Here is an 11,741-nt window from a genome sequence, read left to right as displayed (position 1 = left end):
TGGGACTTACGCACATGCATCAAGGGCAAGCAGACCCCTTACGAGAGCAGAAGCATAAATTACAGCTAAGTACAGGCAGAGCAAGCCTTCAACTTGCTGTTTTACCATGCTAAGAAAGATGCACTTTCCATTTTAAGAACTCAGCAGCTTTAATTTTTTTTTTTTTTTTTAAATGGAACAAGCCAATGCAGTTGGTGAAATACTGCAACAGAACACAAAAGCATCTCAGTTTACCATCACGCTGCTCAGCAAAGGCTATCCACAAACCTATGCAAACTAGGATACTAGTTTAGGATTACTAGTATCCCCAAGATGCACCTCTCTGAGACTTAAGTATGTCTCATGCTATCCCTGCAGTACAGGACAAATCCCAAAGAGGGTTTGCTGTTTTCCATAAGACCTTCACCCGGCCTCTATATTTCACACCTGACACCTGAATGTACCTGTCACATTTATTCACTAGATGAAAACGTGCTTGAGAACTTAACACGAAAGCAGGCAAATTTTCTAAGGAAAGATGGTGAAGGAAACAAGGATCAACTCCAGAGTGGTCTCAGGTGTCAAGTCTGACCAAAAGCAGCCAGGTGTACCAGAGAAGGTGAGCTGAATCCAGCAGTGGTAATGGACATCTCTCCAACAGCTTCACCAGAGCTCAGACTGATGCTCCAGAGATTTCAGGAAAGATCACTTCCCTTGCAGACAAGGCCAGGGGGTGAAAGCTGCCATGGTGATCAGAAAAGCCCTCATTAACAGGAGCACAGGATCGTCAGGCCAAAGAGCAGTTTCCTGGTCTGTTGACATATTTTCTAGCACAAGGAGTCCTGCGTCTAAGACTATGTGTCCTGGCTGTTACTGCAATATAAACATCATAAATGGACTGTTTTCCTACCCCAAAACCATAAGACAAGTGCTGATGCAGCAACACAACTGAGATAAGAAGAGTTGTTTTCAGAGTGGAGGGACATAATCTGTGGGAAATTCTTTGTTTTGGAGGAAGGAACTTGATCTTCCAAGTGAAAAATAAAAACGCCCCAATTGCCACACTCAAATTCTTATTCTCATCCTACAGGTTTATGGTGCCTGCTGCCTAGCTCTAACATGCCACCGCTCCAAGAAGGTAGCACATTAGTCAAGTATGAGACCGTTAAGTTACATCTCTATAGATATGGGATATAACCCCTTGAAATATATACGCACTGCAGAGGAGCAGAACATGGTTTTGTAGTACCCTGGTTAACAGTTCTGCAAAGAACTTGCAGCCATGATGCACAGCCAGATATTTTATTAGACTACATTTTCTCGCGTACATGAGTCATATAAAGTACATAAACTCATGAAGTCCGACTAAGACTAGCATAAATCAGGGACACCACCACTGGAGCCAATAGAGTTGCACTGGGGTGAAAGTGGCATAAATCAGAGGCTGATCAGGTACACATTTTCTTTAAGGTAGACAGACCATTAAGTGGCTTACATAGACTCCTTATCACATTACAGTTCTGTAAGGTAAGTAACAGTCACCATTCACTGTATATAATGAATTGCAGCCTGCAACATACAGCAAATGGCCATTTTTCTCAGGGAATCTCTCAGCTCAGAGCTCTGGGACCAAAAATAATGGGCAATATTCTCCAGCATTCATGTGTGACATTCCCATTAGCATTAACAGGAGGTATGTGCCCAAAGTCAGGATGTATTCATCAGCAATCTGAATTGGGTATTACTGAGGCTCCCGATGAATGTTCTGGTTTCATCCCCAGCAATGATCCTCCGAGGGAGCAGCCACGGCTCTTAACTCACCTTTGCACAGCACTGGCACAGGAAAATATTTACTCAGTGGCAGGTAGGGCTGGAATCGGAGGAAGCAGGGCAGTCCTGTGTCGCTTACATCGAGCATCAACCCCCAAAGCAGCCCTTGCCCAGCCTCACGCTGATGGCCCAGCTCAGGCCAGGGCTCACTGGTGCATGCACTGGGTGCCCATCACCGCCCATGGCCCATCAGGGCTCGAAGGCTGGGTGGCAGTTGAAGCCTGAAGAAGGAAAGAGAAGTGAAGTGACCACAAAGTCACAGGGCAGATGAGCAACAGAGCCAGTAAAGGCAAGTCTCTGACCTTGTAGTCCAATATTCCACGCTACCACCTTCCTCCATTTGCCCTAAAAGGCTGTAACATCTCTCTCACTTTCCCATAAAGCTGAGTCTATTGACTTCATAGAAGTTTGCACCAAGCTTATATTGGAGAGGTGGAAAAAAAATAATCTGATCTTCAAAGTGCAACAGAAATATAATTTAGTAAACTTACTGATGAATTTTACAAGATAAATTTCTAACCTGACTGTTTTCCTCCCAATGAAGCCTACCTTCTGCCTACGTACACGTGTTTTACCATTCTCTAATTTTTGAATTACATTTCGAGACGACTTGAATACAGAGCTAAAGCTGGTTTAACAGGCAACCAAACTGTAGCAAACACAGGCAGCGCACGTGTACACAGCTTTGTTAACAAGAACAAACTGCTTCCTGCCCTGAATTGCACCTTAGAAGAGCCATAAACTGGTTCAAAACGAAATATACACCACAGCCTATGTGCTTGCTAAGAAGGTCATTAGAACAGAGAGCCTGGGGAGAGCGGTGTGGCAGGGGAAAATAAATACAAAAATAAGATGCAGTGGAATCTGCGCAAGAGAAAAGCAGCGAAGGACACAGAAGGCCAGGGAGCACAGCTGCTTCAAATAATTCTTTAGAAAAGAAGCAGTACAGCTGCACGCCTTATCCTAAATCCCTGCCTCTGAAAGTATGAACCTTGACAACGCTATTCCTGCCCTACCCCAGCGTAAGGACCTGGCACCATAGAGCACCATACGGAGAGCCAAAGGGGAGCCTGACCACCCAGCCTAAAGCATTAGGGCCCAAGGTTTTGGAAGTGTTGACTGTGCAATTTAAAAAAACCCTGTGTTTTGCAAAGACTTTCTTCACTGCAGTAATACAGAGCGCTTGCAGGCCTAAACGCAAGGACTTAATCCCAGAGTTACTGGCCTGTAGATAAAGCGTCCAAGAACACCGTCCATACCTTTGACAAGCTGTAATTAGTATAATAGAACAATGTAAATAGTACCCTGACTTAAAGATGACTGACAGCGATACAATAGAGGGGTCAGGGGGAAGCTAATCCAGAAATTCAGCGTGCACCCCCTTAAGCAAGGAATTTGAGTGCAACTAAAAATAGGAGGTGAGACTATCTGACAGCTAAATTGCCAGTGGTAGCTTAGCATGGATTCAGTTACACTGCTCAGCGACCCTCAGTGAATTAAATAGATTGAAATGCTAATGATAGAGTGAATTCCCAGTACAGAGGTAGAATAAAGTAGTCAGATTAGGTTTCAGACAAGGTGAGTTCAATGGCAGCGGAGAGATCAGAGTTTGTTTAGATCAAGGCACAAAGGTAATTTGTCTAGATCAGGGTAGAGAGATGCTTCTTTAAAGCTTAGGGGCTCCCCCATGTTAAGTAACACGTCGAAAACAGCGCAGGACCTGACAAGCTATTTCAGTGACTGTAATTTTATGTGATTTCTATCAACATTGGAACATTTTTCACTGGTCTCAATATACTCTTAATGGCATTGTCATTTATCTCCTAATTAGTTAAATGCTACTCTGATGACAGATGTGTGACGGGTCACCTGGGCTATCACTCAGACCGTACTCGCTTCTTCTCATTGGGTACTCTAACCGGCGTACAGCTTCCATGAAACCATAACTGTGGCATTTATTCCCTTTGGTATTTACAGGCTCACTTACACCACGGCATCGCAGCTTCAGAAGCACCCAGGGGTTCATCCTCACTGCTTGTCCTGAAGCTCAGGAACCAATATTGCCACAGAAAGGAGACACAGCACTGATCAAGTGTCTTACCTGCCTTACACAGACTGAGCCCGGGCCACCTGCTTAACAAAATTTAAACCCTAGGCTAATGATAATGCAAAGCAATACCCACAAAGCACACGCAAAAAATAAGAACTGAGACTGAAACTCCATCCAGGGTTCACCCATTTAAAACAACCCTGGAGGCTCTCCAGAGTGGGTATATTACTACATAAATTCCAAGATCAATTTAGCCTTAAACAACCGATCCATACCTTCTCATCCAAGGTCACACAGCAAGTCAATGCCATTAGATTTAAAAAAAAACAAAAAAAACCCAACACATACACCTTGAAATAAGATGCATTATCCTAGCAGTAAAGGGCAATTAAAGACCTTACTTGACAAGATAGGCTCACCATCACTTCGAGCTTTAAAAATGAGATTAGGCATCTTTCTAAAGGATGTGTTTCAATTCACTACCCTTGTAATACGGGATAGTTATTCTCGTAAGAAAGTGACATTGCAACTTGTCATTCGACTATCAATCAGTGGTGTCATAATACTTCAGTGTCAGTTGTCTGTTTCCATTACAATAAATAAATAAGAATTATGTATTCTAGTGAAGAAAAAGCAATGTAAGCCTACATAAGGTTGGAGGAGGCATAACATGTCATGCCTATAAGAGGTTCTTTTGCTGTAGTGCTTATGAAGCTGCAAGCAGGAAATCCAAGCTCTGACACCCACGTATTTGGTCCAAGCACCAGACCTCATCATCTGGTCATTGGGTTAATTACTATATAAGAAAAAATACAAGAAAATAAGATTTTTCCAGAGTGATAATTCGATTTAGGTTGCTCTGTTCCAGTGCTGAGATACAAACAGGACTGGTTTTGAGACGGCAGCTGACTCTGCGGGAATCAGTCCCTCAGCCAGACAGGCTGCATTTTGAGCAGTCAGCTTCTCAGACGCCGCATATGGGATGGGACTCACTTCTGCCTTCCTCTTCACTGAGGTCAGTTCTTGGTTTAGTCTCAGTATTACTACAGGAAAAAGACCATGTGGCCAGTATTTGGGAACTGCGCGAGACAGCTTTGATGACTGCCCACGAACCATCATCCTCAGCATCAAAGGTTAACATGAGCCTAGGACCAATTCTCCCCTGCTATACCAGTGAAAAGCTGAGTAACTACAGTCGCTCAAGCACAGAGAGGTTGACAGCAGAGTCTCACCCCTGGTGGTTCCAGGCCTAAATGAGATTCAGCAAGTGGAAATAATTCTTGAGACACAGAGCCCCGATGTGCTCTCTCCATTCATAGTAACAGTCCACTTTATGCCAAGTGACTCAGTACCATGAGTGGAGGGAACATGATTCAACCAGAAAAGTACATGTAATTTGCATAGATTACTTTCCCACTTGGTTTCCATGCTGTGGAGTAAGAGCGACTGCCTTCAAGACAAAAAAAAAAACCAAAAAAAAAAACAGTAATACTTTGCTTAAGTATTAAGAGATAATAGACTAAATAGACATTTGCATATGGTAGTCTAGAAAAAAAAAACCCACACATTGTGAAGAAGGAAGCCTTGTGTTCCAGTTATTTCTAGCGTTGTGGAAGTGATATGAAACTGGTGTTTGGAGGATGCGTCAAACACCACTTGCAAAGTAAGGAATAAGTGTTTCTTTGCAGCCCATGGAAGTCGGTGCTGGAAGAAAGAAAGAGGAGGCGCCTCAGGCCTGAGTTGGCTGGATTTCAAGATTTGGTGGGTGCGGCTTGTGTTTCTGCTCAGTGGTGACACCACCCTCCACATCCTCTCTGGAAAGACACACCACTGCAGAGCTGGGGGCTCACTTCTGAAGAGGAGGTGGGCTGCCTCAGGCTCGCACCTTGCTCTGGGTGCTGCAGCATTTCACAAGACGAAACTCAGAGAGAGCTTTCGGCATTCATGTATCAGACCGTTAACCTAAAATGAGGATGTGATTTCACTTATAACTCTGCAGTAAGACGTAGTAGCTGCAGTGGGTAGTTTATCACTTCTTTTGCTGAAGCACTTGCTGGCAGAACCATGGTAGAAATAAGCAACTGGTTCCAGTAAAGTCAGAAGGACAAACCCAAACTGCTTACTTTGTGCATAAATGGTTTAATGTGACAGGGCATGGGGGAAGCAGAAGATCCGTCAGGGAAAATAAACAGGAAAGAAAATATTACTTCAGAATAACTCATCCCAAGTAAACTGAGCTTTCTGAAGAAGCAGCATGCAAACTTCTGGGTTTCAAGAGTTTCATCCTGGCTCCAGGCAATGTATGATGCTCCTCTTGACAAACAAGCCAAGCTCAAGAAAAATAACCTCGGTAGATTAAGAGAGCAAGGAGGGGTTGGGAAGAACTGAAGTGACACACGGCTCAACAGATACAGAACTTATTTTCCTGTAAGAGAGCAGTCAGGCTTCAGATGAGGCAGATAAGCATACAGACCTGAAACCCACAAAACCTTTGCCCACACTTTGAACCAACTGCAAAGTCAATAAGGCTATATTTTAAGAAGCGTGCAGAAGCAAAGTTGCACCTCCTTACAGCAGCACAAAGCAGACACGCAAATCAGCATCCAACTACAAACTTGTGGCTTTACTCAGCTTTCCGTCCAAAGGCTTATATCTCATAAAGTCTGCTCCCTTTGCCTTGCATTTCTTGCCTTTCTGACCCAGGGGCTCAGAGGTGGTTACCTACCTAAAATTGTGGTAGAGGAAGAGGAGGTTCACCTCTGCTCTCCTGAAGGATGTGTCACTGCAGGGGTGGGTGAAATTGCACCCTCTACAAGGCATTCCCTCAATCTTCCAAGTCACTTTTCTTGAACCACATATAAGAAACCAGCTGGAAAATAAAGAAGAGACGGGTAATAGGAGGGCACTGCAAAAATAAACAGAATTCAGCATTACAAGAGCACAAATTAAATCCCTGTGACATGTCTGAAAATCAGCTTCACGTTTTGATGTGGTTCAAGGTAGGGATGCATCATGTTACTAGGAAAACCAGGACTCAGGAGAGGATAGAAAATACCAAAGTCAGGAGTATTCCCAGTTCCCGCAGCCCAGATAGCCCCAGAAATCCTATTCCTACCCTTCCCATTCTTACCACGTAGTTCAAACTCTTTTGCTTTCCCACAGCACTTTGGCTGTGCTCCCAGCCATACTGGACATGTTTGTTTGTAGATAAGGTCCCATGAGCCCACTCTCAGCAAGAAACCTCACCCAGGACCCAAGCACAGAACTAAGACATGGAAAGAGCCACAGCTGCTTGAGAGCTTCCTTTTAAATGGGAGAGTGACGCCCATTCTGGGAGACCTTGCAGCAGGAGAGACCACGCAGGTGATGAGACCAATGCTTCCAGCTGACACCAAAAGGGTGCGGGCTCTCTTTAGGAGCTGGAAGAGGATCAACAGCTGTTTGGGGATCTGCTTCATTCTGGCTGCAGGCAAATTTCAGCAGACCCACTTCCAGAGTGTGTTTAATAGCATGCACTAAAACATCAGATGATCCACATCAGACAAAGCAAACTGGTGGACACGGGCTATTTTAATGTGAAATAAACTAACCTGCAACTAATTCCTGGTATAGGTAATCTCTGCTGCAACCACCTCGCCAGGATTTTGGGGCCAGCAGATCCATCCTTAGCAATTTGCTCCCATGTTTTGCCCTCCTCCTGCTTGTTCCACCTCCCACGCCAGGGAGATGGCCGATGCTCAGGGTCCATGGGATGTTCTTGCCCTTGGGGGTCCTTTTTTGGAAGGGGGATGAATCAGGTCTGTCCTATCTCTTTTGCAGAAGGGTGCTATGGGGTACTGTCAAACAAGCACATGGCATTTCTCGTGCTACAGCTCCTTAGCTTTCCCTAAGGAAAAGGTTTGCTAGCTAATATTTTTTTTTTGTCCCTTTCAGAAGAGGGGAGGGAGGAGGGGAAACCAGCAACAAGCCCTTGTAAGCACTGATACGGCCCTAAGGGCTTCTCCACATTAAAGCCGATACAGCAGTGTAACTCCTACAGGCTGCTGTTGTGGTTTGTGTTTGCACTCTCTGCTCTTTAATTACAACTGTTGCCGACAACTGTTTACAAGACCACTTGCAGCTCTGTCTTGGAAATCAATTCAGATGTCAACAGTTACACCGTGAATGGGCTTAAAGCAAATGGGTAAAGGCCATAAACTTGACACCAGAAAGCGTAAATGTCCAAAAAAGGAAGAGCTGGACTTCTCAGTGCACATGACAGGGGCCCCTGTGACCAGAGAAGACATCGGGGGACACCAGCCCCTGGTCACCAAAGGGGTGCATACAGAGCGAAGTGCGTGCACCCAGCGGGTAGGTAGCTTTATTTTCTTCTGCAACAATTATATGAACACATAACGTTAAAAATAATCTGCTTTGTAGATAGGATTAAACCCTCCAAAACATCAAAACTGTGGCTTCTCAGCACTTTCCAGGGTCTTCTGCGAGTAGGACATGGTTACAAGTGGCAGGAGCTGGAGAGCTTGTCTACAACCAAGACCACCTTGTGCAGAGCTCCATGAGGAAATGGGAGTTAAAACGTACTAGGTGAGAGTTTACAAATGGGGAACCAAGGCACAGGAAGATTAATAATAATGATACTTAGCATTTCTTTATTGCTTTAAATGGTCCCCACCCTTTACAGACGTTGACCCTCACAATACCCTGGGGAGAGCTGACTGACTATTATTATCCTGTTTTTCACAGATGGGGACAAAGAGGCTAAAGTGTGGCATTCCCCTGGCCAAAAAGTTACAACTGGTGTACATAATTCTGGGCTTCAAGTCCAGCTCAAGCACTCCACATCCCTCATGAAAGAAAAATATCATAGTAATTCTCCTTCTGACCAGCCTTGTCTTATTGCTCCCCATAGCTGCGGAGATGCAGAGCATCCCTAACCCCTTTGTGGGAACAGTTGGTTCGAGGCCAAGCTCAAACAGTTGGTTCGAGGTGGCTTCACCCGGCGAGGAGAGACGACTCCTGTTCCTCGGACAGCCCTCTCCCACATCCCTGCCGGCCACCAGCGCTCCAAGTGTGTGTCCTTGCTGGGCTCGCTCCTCATACACATCTCACCGCACCACCAATTTTATTGCTCCAGTGCTTCCCATAACAATCATCTCCGTTTCCAGCTGAAGGAGGACCACACAGGGCTGGGAATGGGGCTGAGCAATGATTTCTAGGAGGATAAATAGAAAGAAGGGAAACAGCTACCAGGCAATGTTGACATAAGACTGAGTGGAAATTAAACAGTTTCTCACCAGCAGAGTGAGCTTCTGGAACAGACCGGGAAGAGCAGCAGAGGGGGGTAAAAATCAAGGACAAAAAACCCACGCAGTCAACCTATGTAGTTTTAAGATGGAGCTTGATGAATCTTTAGGGGTGACTACCTTGGATGTGTGGGATCAGACCTGCTGATGGAGGAGGTCTCTCCAGCCTGGTGCTCCCTCCAACTTCCTTGAAAGCACTGAGCTGTTCAGCTCACAGCTGCCAGGGTTCATTTCTTTAAAACCTTGTCTGCCAAACAAACAAAGCTGGGACAGTGAAGTGGTAATCAAGAAAATTGCCTTGCAACACTCAGCTCCAGCTCTGGTCCTGACACTTTGGGATTTTGTGTCTCTATTTCCTGACGGAGTGCTCCCTTCCCTGCTGTGGCAGGGGCTGCACTAGGACAGTCCCACCTTACCAAGGCCCTGGGACACTTCGCCGTAGCCGGCGGCCCCTCGCCCCAGCAGCACTCAGCCTGCCTCCCTCTCACACCCAACTGCCCCAATTCATTTGGCTCGGCTGCCGAAATAAATTAATAGCCAGGGTTTCCTGTGGTCGGCGTGCTCTACGGACATGGATCACGGCCTCGTTTTGTCAAGCTCGTGAAGAAGGTTGTAACGACAGCCATGGGAGTTGGTGCGACTGAGTAAAATGCTGGGAACTTCAGCTGAAGGAGGCAGACCTTCCTCATCCCTTCCGGCTTTCCCGGGGGTGCGGACAGTCCTTGTCCCCCCCCAAAATTGGTGTGGCGGCGGGCACGCTTCCAGCCTGAGGGGATGAAAGGGACGGGTCAGAGGCCAGGTCCTCCCTCCTGACCCATGGGGTGTCAGAGGCAGCGAAAGCCCATCCATCAAACGTAAGTGCTCAGTTACCGCAGAGGGAGCGCTTGGGGCTTTGTCTCCATGGGAAGATTGCATCGGTATCGTTCAGGGTACGAACACAAATTGCTGCAATCCCTTGGGGCCCTTCTTCACTAGAAAAATGTGAGTCCTTAATGCCCATTAATTAACTCAAAGTAGGCTTTGCGGGAAATGTGTAGTTTTCACATGAATCAGTAGATTATATTAAAGACCAGCTCTGCATATTTTATTTGCTGTATGATTCAGCAAAACTCAAGCATGCACTTAAGTTTAAACATGCTTGGAGCTCAGTGAAGTCAACGGAAAGCTGCTAAAGTGCTGCAGTGAATTGGAGCTTATTTAGACAGCCTGTGATTTAGGGATAGGCATCAGCAATCGAAAATTTCCAATTCTTTACCTTGTACTGTAGTGCCAAGTATATCCTCCTTTCCTTTTGGGAAAACTGCTAGCACTATGAGAATAAATAAGACTCCAACCTATAGAATATTCGAGTTCGGCTTGCTTAAAACTCAGTAGAGCTTTGTGGTCACGGTGCAGAAATGCGTCTTTTTTTCTGCAGGTCTAATTCAGCCTCTCTACAGTAGGGACCAATATCCTGGTTTTCTGCTTTCCTGAAAGCTGTTGCACCGGCAGACAGAACTGCTTTGTGCCAAGAGGCTACGAGGCACTGCCCAGATATGTTGGGGAGCTTGTGAAACTGCTGTGTGCTTTTGGGAAGCACTGGCAGCCTCGGAATGACAAGCTGCTGCTGTAAAGTTGAGAAGAGCATCTCCGGATCATCTGTGCTCTTCTGCCTGGAATGTAGCAGGCATAAGGCACGAAGCACAAGGCGGCAATCTCCCATAGCTCTTTTCTCCTGTCATAAGAAGATGATATAGGAGGGTCCCAGAAGCAGGGAACACGCCGTCCTTCAGGCTGGGGCTGCCTTGCAGCTGGGGCAGCAGATGCAAAACTCAGGCTGTTCCCCATTCTCTCCTGCCCCACCGAGCCTGGGAAAGGGCTCCCCTTCCTCCATGCACCCAGCGTCAGCCACCAGTGCCTAACGACTGCTCTTTAACCTTAAAATATGACAGTGCTGTGCCACACTTACGTGATCCTATAATCATATCTTCCTACAGACGCCCTTTTCATGCAGCTTAAATATTTTACAAATACATGTCTAAGTACAAATCTACCGCATTAACTCTTGTATAGAGGGTACTTATTTTCAGCTAGGTGGCTGGGATTCCTGTAAGTATAATTTACCGTGCGGTATGACAGAGCTGGGCTAGAATGCACAGCTTTTACTAGCTAAAATACAATAAAATATGCTACACCGTGTTTCACAGATGAATCACTTCTAAACCATGCCTTTAAGTATTGTCTGTCACTACAGTTCCTTATTGTAATACTTTGTGAGAGCTAAGAAAAAGAGAGAGAAATTGCCCTTTAAATCTCCACAAAGCCTACCATCCAGAAGAAATTAGGGACATTTGTTCTTGGAGTCAGATGGGTTATGCGAGAGAAAGCTATACACAACAGGTTTTATTGGGGTGGAGGTGAGGGGAATGTGTTTTCCCTTATTTATTTATATTATGTTTTATTCGAGGAACGTTCAAGGACCAGCTCATGAACAAAACGGCACCCAAACTCTATAAAGAGCAGCTGTGGTCCAACGGGTACAGACAATCATTTCACCTCCGCCCAAGCTGCCAGGCCACTGGGGCAGGGATCCCAGTAGA

General features: G+C 45.7%; 1 long non-coding RNA gene across 2 annotated transcripts; it reads right to left on the bottom strand.

The window, feature by feature from the left end:
* Positions 1–1,265: 1,265 nt before the first annotated feature.
* LOC141750616 (uncharacterized) lies at positions 1,266–7,107 on the bottom strand. 2 transcript variants are annotated; one of them, XR_012589735.1, is made up of 3 exons: positions 6,990–7,107; positions 6,585–6,728; positions 1,266–2,030 (listed from the first exon to the last, which is right to left on the bottom strand). It is a non-coding gene; the product is annotated as an uncharacterized LOC141750616 (long non-coding RNA). The 2 variants fall into 2 exon arrangements; XR_012589736.1 differs by lacking the exon at positions 1,266–2,030 and adding an exon at positions 6,190–6,284.
* Positions 7,108–11,741: the final 4,634 nt, after the last annotated feature.

This window comes from Larus michahellis, chromosome 13, assembly GCF_964199755.1.
Source record: "Larus michahellis chromosome 13, bLarMic1.1, whole genome shotgun sequence".
Lineage (NCBI taxonomy): Eukaryota > Metazoa > Chordata > Aves > Charadriiformes > Laridae > Larus > Larus michahellis.
Note: the sequence above shows the minus strand (reverse complement) of the source record. Positions and strands in the feature narration are given on the sequence as shown.